Raw genomic sequence first — 20,705 nt, forward strand, 5'->3', positions numbered from 1 at the left:
ACAATAACTTCATAGCCATATAAGTGGTAATGGCTGTGCTGTCACAGAGCTATGCATTTTGGCACACAGCTGCATGCACACTGAAGCACATTTGTTCCTCTTTTTCAATGTAGCAAAAGGGAATGTGAAAACAGGGCCAACAGCTACAGAAATGGCCACAACACGATGGATGCATGTGTCCTGAGCTGAAATGCAGAGGTAATCAGAAAGGGACACACCCTCCAGTTTCTGATGCCTTTTTTAAGAAAACTAAGTAGACCAGCCTACTCATTCACTGTGAATAATGTGCAAGTCATAATTCAGATGATGACTTCTTTGATAAGCATGGTTTAGTTACATTTTAAGTTAGTCATTAATGATTACCTATACTTCAAGGAAGTTGGACTAAAGATAAATGAAAGATCATTAGCCTCCTACAGTAAGCACTATGTAATTGTAGTGGTATGTAATATGTTAAATTGGACAGCACATGGTCAGTTTAAGGATCATCATTATCTGTATATTACTGCTTCTGAAATGCATAGCCTTTTCAGGAATAAGAATGTATTGGAGAAAAAGTAGGTTACTTTGTTTTATGGCCGCAGATTTCCAAACATCTTATCCCAGTCTTACTATCACTGTCAGTTCAGGTTTGCGATTTCATATTTGACAGCTGCAGTATATCATATGTCAGTACCCAAGTTATTTTTGTGATGGATTAGAAGAGAAATTCAAAATAATTTAAATTCAGTTATAAGTGTCTTTCTAAAGAAAAATACAGTACATATTGCAGCAATCTTTATTTTTCAGGTGGCATGTTGTTTAAAATCAATATAAATTATTTTAACATGCTTGAAATAATCTGCAGTCCTTACATATGGAAGTAATAAGAACAGAAACATCTCCTGCCAGGAAAGCCTAATTTCCTGCCACCTTTAATCCCTTAAAAGTGATATCACAGGGGAGTTGAACTTCTCTGTTAATCAGCTACTGCAGTGTTATTTGACCCTGCTTTATTATGTGTGTCATTTGTTACTTTTGATGTTAAGTGCACAGCCAGATTTAAGACATGACTGAAAACAGTGAGGTGCCAGGAACAAATGCAAAATGCAGGCAGTTATGCCATCAACTAAATTTTCAATGATTTAAAGACAAGCTATTTATCTTGGATGTCTGTGCATAATGAGATTACTATAATCTAGATAACAGAGATGAACAAAATTGCAACACACAGTTAAGTATTTTAAAAATACAAATCAGTGGCTACAGAAATACTAGCTAAATCAGGACATCTCAGATTATATGCCTTGTATGTAAAATCTGCGGAGCTGGTCCTATATGAGTGTGAAGATTGGGGAAAGATGGGTGAAGGCTGCCAGCCTAGTCAAATAGAATTTGATACATAATTCTATCATTTGTATAAATAAATGTAAAATACAGGCTTGTGTTTTTAAATGAAAGAAAACACTGTAAAATGTGAACTTCAAGACTGTTGCAACATTGCCATCTGCTGTAAGGAAACTCAAGCCAAGCATTTCAAATGTTCTTTGAAGTTACAATTATCTAAAAAAGTGGTGCCGAAGCATCTGGCTGAACCCATTCTTTCAATTGTCTTAATTTAAGGAATAATTGTTAGAGTATACATGTAAAATGTCTTTTATTGTTGTAGTTTCCAGAGCAGGTGTTAGCTTGCTAAATAATGCAGTTTGTTTGCCTGGGAACTCCAGACTAAGTGTCAAGGTGATGTAATGTGAATACTGGGAAAACCTAAGTGTCAAAATGATGTAATTTAGGAGGGCCTTAGCAGAGCTGTTTGTTAGTGTTTTAAAAACTATTGTTCAGTGTGAGACAAAAAGCATTTGTCTTGGACCATCAACCCATCACTGCTTATGCTCTATATGTCTGTAAGTAGGATTATAGCACTGTTTTCTCTTAAGAATAGCTAAAGATTAGAAAGTTAGATTGTTTTTCTTTGACATCAGACCTGTTCTACTGTATTGTTTTAAGTTTCTGTGTGATCTCTGAACTCTTAGATATCTCTGTGGTGTAGTAATATTGTCTTGTGTTTTAATTATTTATTATTAAATATTTTTTAAAACCTTTACCTGTGGCTGGTTTGTATAGAGATAGGCCCTAGAGTACATTGCATATTTATAGAGTTCATTGTAATATGCCACACTAATAAGCCTTAGACTGAATAGTCACATTACCAATTGGATAATAATATTGCACAGTAATAATTGGACACCATTTTAAGGACCTTTGGGTACTTGATAATTATTAAGCTGGTGGTGGCAGAAATTACTACCGTATAGTTTGGGTAAAGGGGCACAGCTGGTTAATCTGTGTCAGCCTTTCCTGGGAGTGTCTGTGAAGTTGTATAAATACTTATCTCAAAGTGTGGGTGTGTGTCAGCTACCTGGGCAGGGACACAAAGCACTGGTTGGACAGAGACGGTAATGGAGGTTAGCTTGCAAGCAAGGCTGAGATCTGGACCCTATAGCTGTGCCAGTGGGAAGTCTTATTGGGGACCTGGAGAGCAAGGGAGCAACCAGCCCCAGACTGACTGTGATCTCTGTGTGCACTTAAGGGAAATTATACTTAACGGTGTGTATTAGTTATCCTTTCCTCTTCTAGGAGACTACCTCCCTGGTGTTAGTGGTGAGGATTGAGGCTCCTTGATTTCTGGGCCAGGGCACGGTCATCACAAGTGGTGGCAGTGGTTGGGATAAGATATCCTCACAAGTGTTTGGCAGTGGTGTGGGTAGAGTGAATCCTGTAGCTTATGTACAGTGATCTCTGAAAGTGTTTTGTACTCTAAATTAGCCATGCAGTGTGTACTGAGTTTAGATCACAATTGTTTTATTTCTTTTGTTAGCTTAGTTAGTCAAGGTGAGCAGGCAGCATGTCAGCAAAGGAGTATGAAAAGCTGACAAGGAGCCAGCTGGTGGAGATGTGCCAGGCTAGGGGACTGGTGCATGGAAACCTGACTAAGGCAGACCTGAGTGCAGCCTTGGTTACAGCTGCATCATAAAACAGCATCCAGGAGGACAATCAGACTGGCAGTGGAAATACAATATCCTCGGAGAATGGACAGCTCAATCTTTCTGCAATGGACTTAAAAATCCAGCTGAAGCTAAAAAGACTTGAGTTGGAGGCCAGGCGTTTGGAGATAGAAGCTGAAGAAAAGGAGCATCAGAGGAAGCATGAGAGGGAAATGCTGACTCTTCACCAGAGTCATGGAGGTAATGGGGAAGGGAGTAACTGGACCCCAGAAGCACAACAGGTCAGTAAATGTCTTCCACAATTTAAAGAGGGGGATCATTTTGATAGTTTCATTCACATGTTTGAAGGGGTATGCAAACAGCATAGTGTTGACCAAAGGCTCTGGGTACGGTTCCTGACCCCCTTACTCTATGGGAAAGCTGTAAATTATATATCACAAATGCCTGACTCTGTTTTGATTATACTGCTGTAAAGAAATGTCTGTTACAATGTTTTAAGCTAACACCTGAAATGTATAGGAAAAAGTTTTGTGAGCATAGACGCAAGGCAGATGAAAATGTATGTGAATATGTTGTTGAACTGACCACGTATTTTCATAGCCAGGTGAGTGGATGTCAGGTCACCACTTTTGAAGGGCTGGCAGACATTTGGTGAGTGAACAAGCCCTTAGCACTTTGCCTGAGGACATGAGGATCTGGTTAGCTGATAGAGATTGTGCTACTTCAGATGAGTTGGGGAAGAAGGGAGACCTATACCTGGCCAGCAGGGCAGCCCTGTACAGGAAGGGGACCCCCGCCAGTACTGCTCATGGGTCTAAAGGAACCCATGGTGGGCAGCACAGACTGCCCCAACAGAATCTGCCAGTAGCAGGGGAAGCCACTAGTCCAGGTACACATCCTGGAGATAGGGTTAAATGTTTTGAATACAACCAGTGGGACCATGTGGCATATAGGTGTCCACAGAGGCAAGGTGGGGAACCAAAGGTGAGGGAGCCAGTAAGTGGGGAAGACAAAATGCCAATAGTGGGTTGTCTTGCGACAACAGGGGTACAGAACTACCATCCTGCAGATATCCTGAGAGGGAAGGATTTGGATGAGGCAGTCCCATTTACTTATGCAGTTATACGCAGTGAGGCTAGGAGACAAGCATGTGGGTCTGGTAGCCTGGGGAGACCCAGACAGACTGCATACTTGCAACCAGGACTGCTGAGGTGGTTACTTCAGGGAGTGAGCTACGCTGTAGCAGTGAGACTGAAGGTGAGCCACAGCTGCTTGTGGGTACTGATGGTCCCTTGGACAGAGTGACTGCAAAGGTAGAGTTGAGTAGTACCCAGGCTGACAGTGAGGCACCACTGTCAGAGGATGCCAGACTTCCTATGGAAGGGGAGCTGGGAAGGGTTACAAGGAGGGAGTTGAGACAGGCTCAGCTCTCAGACCCTACATTGCAAGGTTTGAGGCAGGTAGCTAGGGAGGCACCTGATTCTCAAGGGAAGGGGGAATCTGTATACTGGGACAAACGGTTACTATACAGAGACTGGACCCCTGAGGGAGGGTTAGAAGGTGAGAGAGTACAGCAGTTAGTAGTGCCTAGAGCTTACCTTCTGGTGCTTCTAGCCATAGCCCATGATATTCCCTTTGCAGGTCATATAGGCATAAAACATACAAAGAGGCATATTATGCAGAACTTCTATTAGCCTGGAATTTCCAGAGATGTAACAGCGTACTGCAGGACCTGTGAGCAGTGCCAAAAGGTAGGCAAAGCAGGAGACAAGGTGAGAGCTCCTTTGATGCCTTTGCCTGTGATTAAGGAGCCATTTCAGAGGGTAGCTATGGATATTGTGTGTCCTCTGAGTACCCCAAGTTCCGCAGGGAAAAAGTATATCCTAGTGGCAGTGGATTATGCTACAAGATATCCTGAGGCACTGGCTTTGTCCTCCACTGAGGCAGAGAAGGTGGCAAATGCTTTGTTAGAGATTTTCAGCAGGGTAGGTTTCCCAAAAGAAATACTGACTGACCAAGGCGCAAATTTCATGTCAGACCTGCTGGCTTGTCTGTGGAAGTCCTGTGGGGTGAAGCACATGAAGACCACCCCCTACCATCCCCAGACTAATGGTCTTGTTGAGAGGTTAAACTCTACAATCAAGTCCATGCTACGAGTATTTACAGATCAGTTTAAGAAGGAGTGGGACAAATATTTGCCTCATCTATTGTTTGCTTACAGAGAGGTTCCCCAGGAATACACTGGTCTTTGATCCTTTGAGTTGTTCTATGGTCATAGGGTGTGGGGACCTCTAGATTTAATTCAAGATGAGTAGGAAGGTGAGTGTGAGTGTCACAAGGAGTCTGTTGTGGCATACATCCTAAACCTCAGGACAAGGCTCAGGGAACTCATGGGCTTGACCAAGGAGAACCTGGCAGAAGCCCAACAACAGAAAAAGGTGTGATATGACAGGAATGCTCGAGCTAGAGAATATGCTGTAGGGAAGCAGGTAATGGTTCTTATTCCTGTCAGACACAACAAGCTGCAAGCAGCTTGGGAAGGACCCTACAAGGTGGTAAGAAAGGTAAGTGATGTTAACTACATGATGGAAGTGCTTGGCAGATGGCAGGAACACAAATTGTACCATGTTAACATGATGAAACCTTACCATGATAAGGAGGCCCTTGTGCTGAGTATTTGCAGTGGATTGTGGGAGGAGTCTGAGGGAGATCTGGGGACTGATCTCCTCAGTCAGACTCGGGCTGACACCTCGGTGGAAGGGGTAGCAATGTCCCAGCAGCTATTTTCTACCCAGGTTTGAGAAATCTGAACAGTGTTGCAGGAATTTGGTGATGTGTTCACTGGGAAACCAGGGTGCACCCACCTGGTGCAGCACCAGGTGGATACAGGGCCCCAAAGGTCTATTAGGCAGGCCCCTTATAGGGTGCATGAGGGGGTCAAACAGACTTGAGGGAAGAGGTACAGGAGATGTTAGAACTAGGGGTGATTCAAGAGTCCAACAGTCCCTGGGCCTCGCCAGTAGTGCTGGAGCCAAAGAAGGATGACAGCACCAGGTTCTGTGTAGATTACAGGAAATTAAATAGCCACACAGAGTCAAATGCTTACCCCATGCCTAGGACAGATGAGGTCCTAGAGCAGCTGGGTGGGGCTAAGTATCTTACAACCATTGATCTTACCAAGGGTTACTGGCAGTGCCCTTGACTCCCAGTGCTAGAAAGAAGTCAGCCTTTGTGACTCCTTTTGGCTTGTATGATTTCACAAAGATGCCCCTTGGGATGAAGAATGTCACAGCGATTTTCCAGAGGCTGATGGATAATATCCGAACAAGAGCAGGAGGGTTTGCCCTTGCTTACCTAGATGATATTGCCATCTACAGCCATTCCTGACCCAAGCACCTTCAGCATGTCAGGGAGGTGCTGGGCAGACTACAGAGGGCAGGGCTTACCATTAAGCTGAGCAGATGTCAGGTGGGTATGGCAGAGGTCTCCTACCTAGGACATAGAATGGGGAGTGGTAAGATAAGGCCAGAACCTGCCAATGTGGAAGCTATTCAGTCATGGCCTGCACCTGTTACCAAAAAGCAGGTGAGGGCATTCTTAGGGACAGCAGGGTACTGCAGAATGTTTGTTCCCAGTTATAGTACCATAGCTGCTCCCCTCACAGACTTGACAAGGAAGAACAGGCCAGATAAGGTAGTGTGGACCCCAGCATGTAAGCAGGCATTTCAGAAGCTTAAAGAAGCTTTGGGAGTACCCCCTGTGTTAGCCAGTCCAGATTACAGCAAATAATTTGTTGTGCAAGTGGATGCATTGAACCATGGGGTGGGGGCTGTACTTAGCCAGATTTCTTCAGAGGGGGAAGTGCACCCAGTGGTTTATCTCAGTCGTAGGCTCCAACCCAGGGAGGAATGCTATGTAGCTGTGGAAAAGGAATGTCTAGCTATAGTGTGGGCATTGCAGAAACTTCAGCCTTATCTGTATGGAAGAAAATTCACTGTAATGACATATCACAACCCTCTAATATGGTTAAACAGAGCCAGTCAGCAAAATGCCAAGTTGCTAAGATGGAGCCTGGGGTTGCAAGTATATGATCTGTCAGTGCAACACCGCAGTGGGAACAGCAATGCCAATGCAGATGGGCTCTCAAGACAGGGAATGGGGTGAGGTACACCCAGACAGACCTAACCCTCTCAAGCGGTGTTTATCAAGGGTCACTTGAAAAACTAGCTTGAGTTCTGCAGGGGGTAAAGAGATGTGAAGATTGGGGAAAGATGGACGAAGGCTGCCAGCCTAGTCAAATAGAATTTGATATATAATTCTATCATTTGTATAAATAAATGTAAAATACAGGCTTGTGTTTTTAAATGAAAGAAAACACTGTAAAATGTGAACTTCAAGATTGTTGCAACATTGCCATCTGCTGTAAGGAAAATCAAGTCAAGCATTTCAAATGTTCTTTGAAGTTACAATTATCTAAAAAAGTAGTGCCGAAGCATCTGGATGAACACATTCTTTCGATTGTCTTAACTTAAGGAATAATTGTTAGAGTATACATGTGAAATGTCTTTTATTGTTGTAGTTTCCTTAGCAGATGTTAGCTTGCTAAATAATGCAGTTTGTTCGCCTGGAAACTTCAGACTAAGTGTCAAGATGATGTAATGTGAATACTGGGAAAACCTAAGTGTCAAAATGTAATTTGGGAAGGCCTTAGCAGAGCTGTTTGTTAGTGTTTTAAAAACTATTGTTCAGTGTGAGACAAAAAGCATTTGTCTTGGACCATCAACCCAGCACAGCTTATGCTCTATATGTCTGTAAGTAGGATTATAGCACTGTGTTTTCTCTTAATTGGGCACCATTTTAAGGGTCTGTGGGTAGCTGATAATTATTAAGCTGGTGGTGGCAGGAATTACTACCGTATAGTCTGGGTAAAGGGGCACAGCTGGAGAATCTGTGTCAGCCTTTCCCAGAAGTGTCTGTGAAGTTGTATAAATACTTATCTCTAAGTGTGGGTGTGTGCCAGCTACAGGGCAGGGACACAAAGCACTGGTTGGACAGAAAGGGTACTGGAGGTTAGCTTGCCATCGAGGCTGAGATCTGGACACTATAGCTGTGCCAGTGTGGAGTCTTATTGTGGACCTGGAGAGCAAGGGAGCAACCAGCCCCAGACTGACTATGTGTGCACTTAAGACTTAAGGGAAATTGTACTTTACTGTGTGTATTAGTTATCTTTTCCTTTTCTATGAGACGACCTCCCTGGTGTTAGTGGTGAGGGCTGAGGCTTCTTGATTGCTGGGCCAAGGCATGGTCGTCACAATGAGTAAGACACAAGAAAATTATATAATTGTGATATGATAAAATAGTGCAATTCAAGCCATTAGGTGAAAAAAATTACTTTCCATCAAATAAAATATTAACTGTTGTCTAAAAGAGTTATTATTTAGAAAATCTCAGCAACAATACAGTATATAAGAAGCAGATGAACTATGAGTTCTTACTGCAGGATAGGCAAGGAAGGGGTGACATGATAGAGGTGTATATGGCACTCAAGGGACAGTGTGACAGTCTACAGTTCAGAAGAAAAGGTAGAGGAGAGAGGAGGAGTGATATACAGCATTAAGGGTATAAAGTAAAACCTAGACATTAGAAAGTGTTTTTGGAGGCTGAGCCTGAGATAGGCCCACTTGGATCAGTGATCTATCCCAGTTAACAAATGTAAGTAAGCAAACAAATAAATAAAAAGAATAGTGGACACGTGAAACAGATTACCTGATTGAATAAGGGATGCAAGGCCATAGAGTTCTTCCAGAAGGTTTGAGATGAGTTGTGATCTAAGAAAATGCACCCACGTCAGGCAACTGGAAGATCCTAGCTATATAGGTGAGACTAGACAAGCATCTTGTCTTTTTCTGTCATCACAGCTAGGTGACATGATGCATGTTAATATAATTAAAACAACCTACTTCTTCCATTGTGTCCTTCATTTGTTAAAATAATAATCAGTAATTTTCTTCTTTCAACAGGATCGCTACATCATTTATACCGCTATGCACTGTATGCAGATTAATATTAGCAGGGTAACTGAGTTGTCTTCATATTTTCATTATTTGGTTTCCTGAACTCATGAGTTTTAACCACATGGCACCAAAACCTAAGTTACTAAATCCACATTACTGAGGTAGATGGTTGAGCAACAATCATCCCAAGATCATTCCTTTCTTTTTTAAGCAACTCTACAAGTCATTCTGGCTCTCCAAACGTTTCCACCTATTATCTCTCTTTAGAAGTTTCTTTGCTTTGTTTTATTCCTTATCTCATCTCCTAATTCTTTAAATCAAACAAAAAGTATATATATATATATATATATATATATATATATATATATATATATATATATATATATAGGTTCCCTTCAGAAGCTTGAAATACTGAAATGTCGTATTTAAGTATTTCAAGCCCAAGAATCCAAATCCACATAATAGCGAAAGTTTAGAAGTGCAAAATTCAAAACCTCGAATACCAGACATTTTGAATTTCGTGCTTCTAAAGTTCCACTATGGTCATGTATTTAGGTTAGTGTGTGTGTGTTAAGGGGTATGGGTAGGGGCTGTGGTGTGTGTCAGTGTGTTTTGTTGCTGTGATGTGTGTGTGCGAAGAGAAAGTAGCTTGTGTGGTGTTTTTTTGTGTGTGTTTGCATGTATTGCAACCTCGGAGTGAGAATATTTAAGTGGGGGGTGTGGGGGATGGTGTGCGTGTGTGTGTGTGTGTGTGTGTGTGTGTGTGTGTGTGTGTGTGTAGTAAAACCGCGAAATTCAAAACTTCCTGTATTTGAGGTTTTGAATTTGGCGGTTTTTACTTTTCGTTGTTTTGTGGATTTGACTTCTTGGGCTCAAGATACTGAAATTCGAGAACACACACACACACACACACACACACACACACACACACACACACACACATTTGCCCTGAGCAGGTCTGCTGTATATACTTCTTTATTTCTTGCTTATCTCCATGCATGTTTATGCATATTTTCTGTAGCTTCTCTTTTTTCATTTTTCTCTGTTGGTCTTTGTCACATCTGTCTCATCTCATTTTAATGTCATTTTCTTTATCATAATCTTCATTTTTCTTTTGTCTCTGTCCTTTCAATTGATGCCATTTATATATCCAGGAAGAAACCATTTTGTGCTTTCTTTACAACTTTACTACTTATAGTATTACCTATTAAGTTTTTCAGCCAGCCCATCATTTTTTCTGCAGTTTCTTAAAATCTAGTAGTTTTAATGTTTCCTCCCCTGCTTGACTGTGTAGAACAGAAGTTTATGTCCTGACTGTGCTTCAGATGACCCAGATTTGGCAAATGTCCTAGGCATTGCAGAAGTCAGGCAGAGACATCAGAGTGATTGCCCAGTGTTGGATCACCCACCCCAGGGGAGGTTTTTCTCTCATTCTCTTACAAAATTGCCATGTTAGGGACAGCCCAGAAGTGCACCAGATGTAGAGGAAATTGGATGCATAAGCATGCACAGCCAAGAACTGTGAGTACATAAAAGCATGTACTGGTTTTGTGTCATTAAATGTAACACACAGTAACGATTGTCAAAGAGCAATTTGTTAAAATCTCATGGCCTCATTAGATGATAGCTATAATTACTGCTTTTATTTCTCTCGGTATGCTCTGATGCGAAAAAATGAGAAAAAATTAATGGCCTGATTGGAAAATGGAGTTTTGTGGCTATAGAGTGATGTGGTCAAAAATATATACCTCTTTTTATTATTGTTAACTTGAAGTCTTTGTTTCATGTATCTATGCCTTGTTGGGGGCTGGTGCAGCCTGCCAAGTCCCAATTCATGAGGTGACTATTTCATTGAAAATTCAAAACTTCCCCAGGTTGTACAAAATCAATGGATGTAAAAATGGGCATCCATGTATTATAGTATTAAGTTGTGGTTTTAGTATTTTACATAAGGTGATGCAAGGAATAAACCTCAACAATGTGCATTGTTGGGATTTGCTACCTACTTCATGCAGAGCAGCTAAGTTATTTCTTGATTAAATCATTTTCTTTGAAATGGTCAATCAATGGATTAGGACTTTATCAACCATACTATTAATGTCATGTTGTATCAATGATCACTTTTCCAGGATTGTTGATAATTTTATTAAACATTTCCAGAAATAAGTCACTAAAATCACTACTACCCTTCAAATTGTACATATACCTAGTAAAACGTTTAAGACTTCCTAATAAATTGTCTTTAAATATTTCTCTTAAAAAGGGCATATTCACCTGTTACTGTGAGTCGACCCGACTGATTGCCTTAAGGACCTCTTTTCTTACCACTTTGATAACAGATATTTTCTTAGTGTCATGATTATGTATTTTTAAAATATATACATGGTATAGCAATTAGGGTTACTGCCGCATAGGAACTGATTCATGTTTTCAGTTCCATGATGGTTCTCTATAGTAATTTTAATGCAAGTTCTTGGCAGACGTTTTACTTTCTTCCTAAATGTGAAAGACTTGGTGACCAGGTTACTTAGAGGTTCTCAAAGTTGCCTATAAGTGTCTGTGTCTGTGTGTGCATGTGTAAATGTGTATGTGCTTGTGTGTCAGTGTGCGTGTGCACACTTTGGTGAGTGTCTGTCTGTGTCTGTGTGTGTGTGTGTGTGTGTGTGTGTGTGTGTGTGTGTGTGTGTGTGTGTGTGTGTGTGTGTGTGTGTGTGTGTGTGTCTGTCTGTGTGTCCCTGTGTGCACGTGTACATGTCTCTATACGTGTCTGTATTTTTCTGAATGTCTGAGATCCCATTCAAGACCATTTTCTGCTTTACACTCATGTCTGCAAAACAAGCTCCATTTCTCTGAAACTCTGACTTGGGTAGGATAAGTTCATTTTTTATGTACTCTACTGTCAGACACAATTAACAAATGACTACTTCAAGTCTCTATCTAGATGTTCAGCTGTGTAAAAGATTTGTTACTTCAAACAAGAATAGTTATACACAGGCTTTAATAGCACAGTAATATATATAGCATTTCACCATAACTGCAGCAGCAGGTTGTTGTACACGACTTTAATAAAAGTATTCATGTTTTGAGTTTTAATTGCATGAGAAAAACCTAATAGGCAGTTTCATACAATGGACATATCCGTTGCTGGTAAGTAGCTTTGTATGTTAGTGTTAACAAATTACTAATCCCTCTATCCAATAACAGTGCCTATAGGCTGGCTATGATTATTACATACAACCATGAAGAGGATCTTCCTTGGAGGGAAAAAACAGGTTTTGGAATATTTTTTTCCATATCAACATTTAGTCTCAGTAAATATTGCTGTACAACAGAGCCCACCTACTTCCACAACTTTCAGTAAAGAAGGAATCATAATAAACTGTTTGGAAACAAATGTTGAATATCTTTCCCCCAAACTGATCTTAGTCTTTGGCGTACATCGTTACAAGCTAGCTGGTTTCACTCTGTGAGAACACATTAATTTACTGCATCAACACTATATATGTTATATCACAAAAACAATAAAAAGCCAAATAGTCCAACTCACTGTTTAAAAGACTGTTGCAATCAGAGTCCTTTTTTTTCATTTTGTTTCCTGTTTTCAGCATCATGGCAGCTGAATATACAGTATAAAATCATTCAGTTGCATTGTTTAGAACATCCATCAAGTGCCATTAATCCAAACTGAACTATATCCTCAGCAAACCCTGTTACTGGCTATGTTCCATTTCAAAGCTGTTAAAGAATTGTTTGCATAATAGACTGATATATCACTAAACGTGTTCAGTTACAAACATTAGCAAACTCCTTGGTGGTTAAGTCTCATCATGTAAATAATATCCTTTGTACAGGAGAACCTTTTATGCTTTTACAACCTGCCCTCTGGTTCTGCTTTTAGTAGACAAAGCAATAGAAAATACAAAACATTACTCTCATTCAAATATACCATTTATAAGCGTATATCAAAAGTGTAATTGAACCAAACTGAACTTTATCCACAACATACACTGTTACTATTAGGCTGCACACCATATGCATTAAGGTATTTGTAAAATAGACAGAGATACCACAAACACACTCAGTATCAGTTGTCACAAACATTTGTAGTACTTTTTCTACATAGTGAAAAACATCACTATTTTGACTGGCTAAAATTGTAAATATTATTTTATTCTTAAAAGAAAAGGGGAAGACAAAAAAGTGGTGAAATGGGGAGCAAGCAGGAGAATGCACAAAGTAAAAACAAGTCATGAATGTGCAGGAAGGATTCTTCCAGTATAAAACATACAGATTTGGTATAATTTAGACTGACACATTCAGAGACAGGGGTGACCACAACACAATTATTTGTATAGAGAACTGGACAGAATAATGTGTGTCATGAAGGCATGTGTGCAAAATGGAGAGCTATGTATGGGACAATATTTACAGGTGCCCCCTTTTTTTTTTTTTTTTTTTTTTTTTTTTTTAGAGAAAGAGAGCAATGTTGGGGAGAGGCTGTAGAAATGTCTGGGTGAGGTAAGCTGGGCAGGTGAAGGAGCAATTGCAGACAGACAAGACAAACAAGACAAGAGACAGTGATGGTGATGGACACATGAGGTGGGTGAACACCATGGTTGGGGTGAGGGTGAAGATATTGTGAACTCATGGACATCAAATTGGGCAACAATGAGAATCGAGTCCTCACCTACTAGACTGTCATCACTGTCACATCACTGATCCTGTGGCTGCATTGACTGATGTCTGCATCTCCTTGTGTTATTTAATACAATGATGGAGAGCAGTGTCTCCAGCTGGCATAGCATGCAGCAGCAGTGCGGCACAATCCTATGCACTATCCCTGGAAGTTCATCACAGGTGATAAACTCACCCCCACTGCCACTGTGCCTGGAGGGAGCCATAGGCCTGTCCTCCAGGACAGAACTACTTGAGGGGCCAGGTAGTGTGGGGGCAGCAGAAGGAGAGCTTTCAGGTTCTGCACCAGATGTGCTGTGTTTAATGCTAAAATAATCACACTGTTGGGATGCAGGCATACTACATGCATCTCACATTTGTGACAAACTAGCAGCATGGGTTTGCACATTCAGTTTCTAATCTGTGATCACTGCAGAAGAAAACAGAACACAACAGAATATCATTAAGCATACCAATCCTGACCATATCCAGCATTTAACTCAGATAAGGAGTCTCTTTAACTGATACTTGCACATTTGTGGGGTGCTCCCGGTCCTAAGTTCCTCAATCCAACAGTTGAGGATCCCTCTTCTTCATCCTGAGGTCTTTATAGTAGTTCCTACATTGTTCACCAGTGCAGGGGATACTAGTAGAACTGGTCGAGGCCCAAGCCAGAATATTCCATGGCTCTGCCTTGTAATCTGAGCCACAATAGTCCCTCTGCAACAGCTTTGGCCCACGTTCATTCACTAGGAGTCCAACAAACGATTTGGCTTTCTGGATACCCATTCTTTGAGTATGGAATCTCAACTGCAACTGAATGTACACTAATATCAAGGCATGGCCTGTTATTTGTGAATGTATTCTATGTAATATATTTGGATGTAGTACACTTACTGATCACACAACCTGATACAATTGTTCCTTGCAAATATACAGCTGTGTCCTACCTTTCTGTGTTTCTTGGTCATTCATCAGTTGTCTGACCAGTACTCAGAGACATGCAGTGAGTAAGTCGGTCTATTTCATTTACCTTAAAATGTGTGAGGATATTCACTGGGGACAATATGATATACAGTTGCCATCAAATCAATGGAAGGTTGGATGCCACAAACAAGCATAGACTGCTGTTTTTGGGGTATGCAGCAAAGATGGGTTCCTGTCATGGAACATGCAAGGGTATAATGTTCTTTCAAGGGGGGACCCAAGCTGAGCTACTCTTATGGCACAAACCAGGCTATGTTGCTTGTTACTCTCCTTGTTTTGCATTCTGCCAGTTTGATCTTGTGAGGCTGATGAAGCCAGAAACTGCTATGTCTATTATTAATTTCAAACTTCTGTGTTATGATTTCCCATTTCAAAAGTGTGTTGCCAAACCGAGAGCATGCAGTGATAATCATTTCTTTGGGGAGCTATCAGTGTGTGAATCTTTGAGGCCTCAGGCCTACTACTTGCTCATGGGCACATACAAGTCAAATAAGTGTCTGCTGTCACATGTGGCATTACTTTCTGTACAAATCAACCACATTGTAGCTGCTTACTGCACCAAGTGATGAATGTCAAAATATTATTATACAATGCACTACATGTTCAGGACTTATCTTCAAAATGCATCAGTTGACACAGTGTTAGTTCAGGGATGACTGTGATGCAAACAGTACAAAGCCAATACATAGGGATGTAAAGGCTGTGTCTCTGAGTTGAGGTCAGCAGAGGTTGCAGTGTTCCTGTATTGTGTCCTTGTGCACCCTGTATCACTCTACAATGTCCATGGCAGTATATTGCAATAACTTAAATGTGGCCTAAAAGCTCTTCTGTGTTTCAACCTAGGCCTATTGGCAGCAGCAGCAGCATTGCCTGCAGCCTGTAGCACATACAAATGGACATAAGCAGCAGCAGCTTCTACCAATTTGTCTGTGTAGACTTTGTATCTGTACGCCACTACTTTTGAAATCCACAGGAAAAACAACATGGAGTCTAAATGGTTGCTTTATAACTTCTTGAATAGCTACACCAGATTGGTTGATTACCATGCAGTTCAGCTGCTTGTGCTGTAATTAGCATTTCTGAGATACAGCCTAGACAGATGTAGCCCATTAATAATCATTAATAATCTATTCCATTATAAAAAGGCAAATGTATAGCTAGCCAAACTGATGGTGAGGATCCTTGCTACATGTTCAGCAAAGCAAACTATTTTCCAAGTTATCTTTACAGAGGAGTATTGAGCTCCAGCAGATATTCTGTCATTTTTACCCACATAATGCATATGCTGAACTATATTAATGAGTAATGTGAAGCAAAGCCTTTTACACTGTTATCTGTATGCATTAGCTAGAAGTGTACTGATGACATGGCCATGTTTATCAGGCCATTTCACAGGTATAAATGATTGATAATACATGAAAAGCTGTGTGATACATATGTACAAATGTTTCAGGGACAGGTCCTTTGAATGCATGTTTAGCACTTTGAATGTGTTTTATTAGCAAAATGGTTCATGTGCCTGCTCTTTAGTGGGGGGGGCAGCAAAGAGATGTCACAAACTAGAATAGACTGTTCTTTTGGGGGTGGCACAGCTGAGTTACTGCTATGAAACATACAAGGATATGCTGCTCTTGCTACTCTCCTTGTTTTGCATCCTGCCTGTTGTTAGTATTTCAAATATGTTATATGTATTATGTTTTTCTAGTGGTTGCTACTGACTGCCTACCTTAACTGTTTTATCTGGTAACCGTTACTTTGTAGTCACTTGATACTTATGTGTTATTATCATTGTGTTGTGTTTTAGGACCAAAAATATCATTGAGGTGCTCACCTCCCTTCAGTGAGGCAGAAAACACCATAATAGTGGATAGACTACGTCAACATGCCACTTTCTGTCTTGGAAGGGGTCATTCCAATATGCCAGAGTGGCTGAGGATATGGCAGCAAACTGTTGATAACATAAATTCTGTGGGCGGACATAACTGTACTTATGATCAGGTGTGCCACAGAGCCACTGACATGCTAACATCTGCATGGAGGTGTGCAGCTGCTGTTGCCCGAGAACAGATGGTAACCAGGGCTGGGCCTGCTGCAGAACCACCTCTCACTCCCAATGAGGAATTCATGGCAAATTTTCTGACACAGGACAACTCACAGCAGAGTGGCCCACAATATGTCCTTGATGTGGGTACAACTCCTTCTCAGTCCCAGGAAGAGCTTCCAAGTAGGCTTTGTTATGTGACCAGTTCAATACGGTTGTATAGTAAAACAACTGATATAAAAGTTACTTCTGTGTCACTTGTGCTTTTTTTCGGGGAGAGTGTTGAATATTAGTACAGTGATAAGCTCAGTTTGGAGTTGTCAGCCACATATGTGATAAAATAAAATGTCATGCTGATTGAGAGGAGTACATGTAGTACCTCCTGTCTTACTGTTAAATATGATGATGTTAGTCTTACCTCCTGCTTAATTTCTTTCAGGACAGTCAGGGATCTAGCTTTGTAGGCCTCCTGCAGGTGGTAAGCAAAATCAAGTTATTTCAGTATTACAGATTAATTTCCAGTAATCTAATGTGTCATTTTAGGCCTGTTTTGTATATTGCTATACTGTCTGTAATAGTGGCAGCGCTGTTAGTTTTTTAGCATATATTGCACCATATTAGTGCAGGTATTAATGTATGGCTGTGTTTCTCCCTTTTTATCACATGTGATCTTGTTAGTGGGAGTTTGGGCCCTGTGCCACCTGATGTCAATGTCTCATCAGACACTGATGATGATGGTGGTGAAAATGAGACACAATCGAGGAAGCACAGGTTAAATCTAACACAGAGGTTGACATATAGTCACCCCTTTCTTTTTCACCAGACATAGCAAATAGGCCTACACCTATTCAGTCCACTGAGCTTGCACATATAGGACATGTGGAGGGAGATGACATTGAGCAGGGAAGTGTGGCTACTGCTGCTTCAGTGCCAGTTGATTCTGGCCATAGCTGAAGTGCTGGCCATATGCCATGCAGGAGAATTTATAGGGGGTGCTCAGAGGGGGCCTGCTGTCCCTCCTCCACCTGCTGTGGGTGTCTCTTACCATGTCACTCAATGTATGCTTAGGGAAATCATGGAGGAACCAGCACATTCAGAAAGGTGATCAAGACAAATGCTCAGGGTTGTGGATGTGGCACAATCTAACATGCATGACTCCGTCCACCATGTTGCTGATTCTCTGATCGGATGAATGAGGGGTGCCTGTGATGGACCTAGGGGTGTCTGTCATGGAACGAGCGGTGTTTGTGATGGAATGTCTGCTGAGAGGGGAATAGTATCCTCATGGGCGTAGGTCAGCCACAACATCTGCTGAGAGCCATCATGGCTATTCCCGATTACAATTCCACAGTGATAGTACTTCCACTGGTTCACAGGAGAGTGTGCTGTCCACACCCAGGTATTGCAGGCCATGGGGTTCTGATCCCAGGCATTCCAGTGAAGGAAGCATGTCTAGCAGACATCTGTCACACTCAGGTAGCAGTACTCCATCTGACATTGGATATGGTGGTGTCAGTGCAACTCCTGGCAGAGCCGGTTCCTATGATTGGTTGAGACAACACTGAACTGCCACCTCTACCATGCATGGTTCTCACCTTTCCAACATATCAAGATGTTGAGGTAGCACTGAGCTTGACTGTGTTCATGCAAACTCTCACACACCACTTTTACATGGAGGACCCACATACACACACACACACACACACACACACACACACACACACACACACACACACACACACACACACACAGCCTGCCTGCTTCACTTTCTCCCTCACACACACTCATTGACCTTTTGTGTCAGTCTAGACCTCCTGCTCCTCCCTCAGCATCTTATGCAAGTGATGAACTCTGTGCCATATCCATGTATTTTCTCTTTTGGATTCAGGGATACAAAAGTTTTCTGTTTGATGTACAGGGTGCATAGCTACCTTAGTGCCTAGTATCTACATTTCTCTTGTTGAACTGATAATTGTACCTGTCATATATTTGCCTTGCCAAATGATACAGCGGATAGCATCATCATGACAGTACTTTCTAGTGTATTCTCTTGTAAGGATTGTGAAGTCAGGAACTGGAATGTGTGTCATTACTTTATAACCTTTCTCTTTAATGTTTTCCAGTACTTACGTATAGTGCACATCATAAGACATGCCATCACATGCAGATCTCAGGATTGTATGACAGCACTATAGTCAAACTCATCAGAACAGTAACACAATATAATGCTGTTTTTGCAAGAACCTCACCAGACACATGCAGCAGCTGGGCAGGCCACAGGGCTTTCTCATCAAAATAACACAGGGCCTGCTAACCATGACATGATGTATGTGGGAAGATTAACAGACATGTCACTGTCATCTGTCTGAATCGCATTACATTGTAACTATCATTCTAAGCCTATTACTTTTGTTTTAAGTACTTGGGCTTCGGGCCAGTTGTCTTACATTATAAAGGTTTTTAGTCTACACTCTGATGGGAGGAGAGGGTAGTGTCTGACCTTCTGAGCTGTGAATTGCTGGTCGAATGCTTATTGTGGCTGTTGTTCTAAGTCTCTTTGTTAAGATTTAAGCACTTGACCTCCAAACCAGTTATTTTGCATTAGGAGGGTTTCTGGTGTAGACTCTTGTGGCAGGGGAGAATAGTCTACACACTTCTAAGCTGGCAATTGCTGGTTGAAGGTTTATTGTATCTGTTATTCTGAAAGTGTCGTATTGTGTTCCCGATCACTTATTTTACACTAGGAAGGTTTGTAGCCTGCACTCTTGTTGGAGTATTCTACTGGATTGCTGCTTTATTTAAAATGTTCGTTCTTCTGTGATTGCAATTTTCTGCACTTTGGATTTCTAGGACTTCTGCATTTTATAACATAGGCTCAATTCTGTCATGCTGACCTTAGACTGGATCACTGGAGCAGTAAAACTAGTCCTCTTACATTAAGAAAGGTCCCTGCACCCTTGTAGCAGAACCGTGCAGCCAGGAATCAATCTGATTTGGGTATTACTGTTATAAGACTCACTGTTGGCCTTTCTCTTGTTTACTTGTTTAAAATAGATTAACTTCACTTGTATTCCAGTGTTGTGTTTTGGGGTGTTTGCACTGAGTTTACCATAGCTCCTCAGATCTTGCACTGCTGTCCTGCATGCAACTCATGTGTGCATTGTGAAATATTGACACATTTTTGTAACCCTAGCCCTCCACAGAAAAGACACATTTTGTTAGTCTTACACCAAAACCTGGTCCATCTATCCCACTCCCACTAGTTACTACAGTATATACCTTCCATGATGGATGGACAGTTTCCCACCATGTTCCCAGGCAGCCTAATGGACATGGGCATTCTGAGGCAACAGAGCAATTGTCTCATGTATACCGACAAACAGTTACTGCTAAAACAATCTAATACAACATGTGAGATCTGTATCTGTACTATGAATTTGGAATCAATTCTCTCAAATAACAACAAATCAGATATCAAACATGTCAGCACAAACAGTTTGCCTGTTGCACATAAGCTCACAACCCATAAATCCGCATATGTGGAGGTACTTGCCAAAAACCTAACTAAAGATCTGAGACCTCCCAGGTGCAAACCTACTACACACATGTGCAGAATCCACTACACATAATAATAGTTGCTGGTGTCTTAGTCAATAAGCCCTTCAGGCAAAACACCTCAAAACCAAATGTCTTGCTCATACGTGACTTCATAATGAGACACACATATGTCCCCTCTCCAGGCTGGACAAGGAGAAGGTCACAGTCAGCTGCCTAGTAAGTGCCAGGATCTGTCAGATCATGCACGCACACAGGTTTCTCAACAATAAGTACTGCTATGACTCTGTTGTAGTCCATGCTGTAGTGAATGACTGGAGAAGTACCTCACTGTACTATATGAAGGTGGTAGCCTCCTCCATAGTAGCCTTTTTAGGCAATGTCATCAGTTAAATCCCAATGTAAAAGAATCCACCACAGACAAACTGAAAGTTATACTGCTTAATGCAT

Source organism: Protopterus annectens, chromosome 1.part0 (genome assembly GCF_019279795.1).
Source record: "Protopterus annectens isolate FY-2018-M chromosome 1.part0, PAN1.0, whole genome shotgun sequence".
Taxonomy (NCBI): domain Eukaryota; kingdom Metazoa; phylum Chordata; order Ceratodontiformes; family Protopteridae; genus Protopterus; species Protopterus annectens.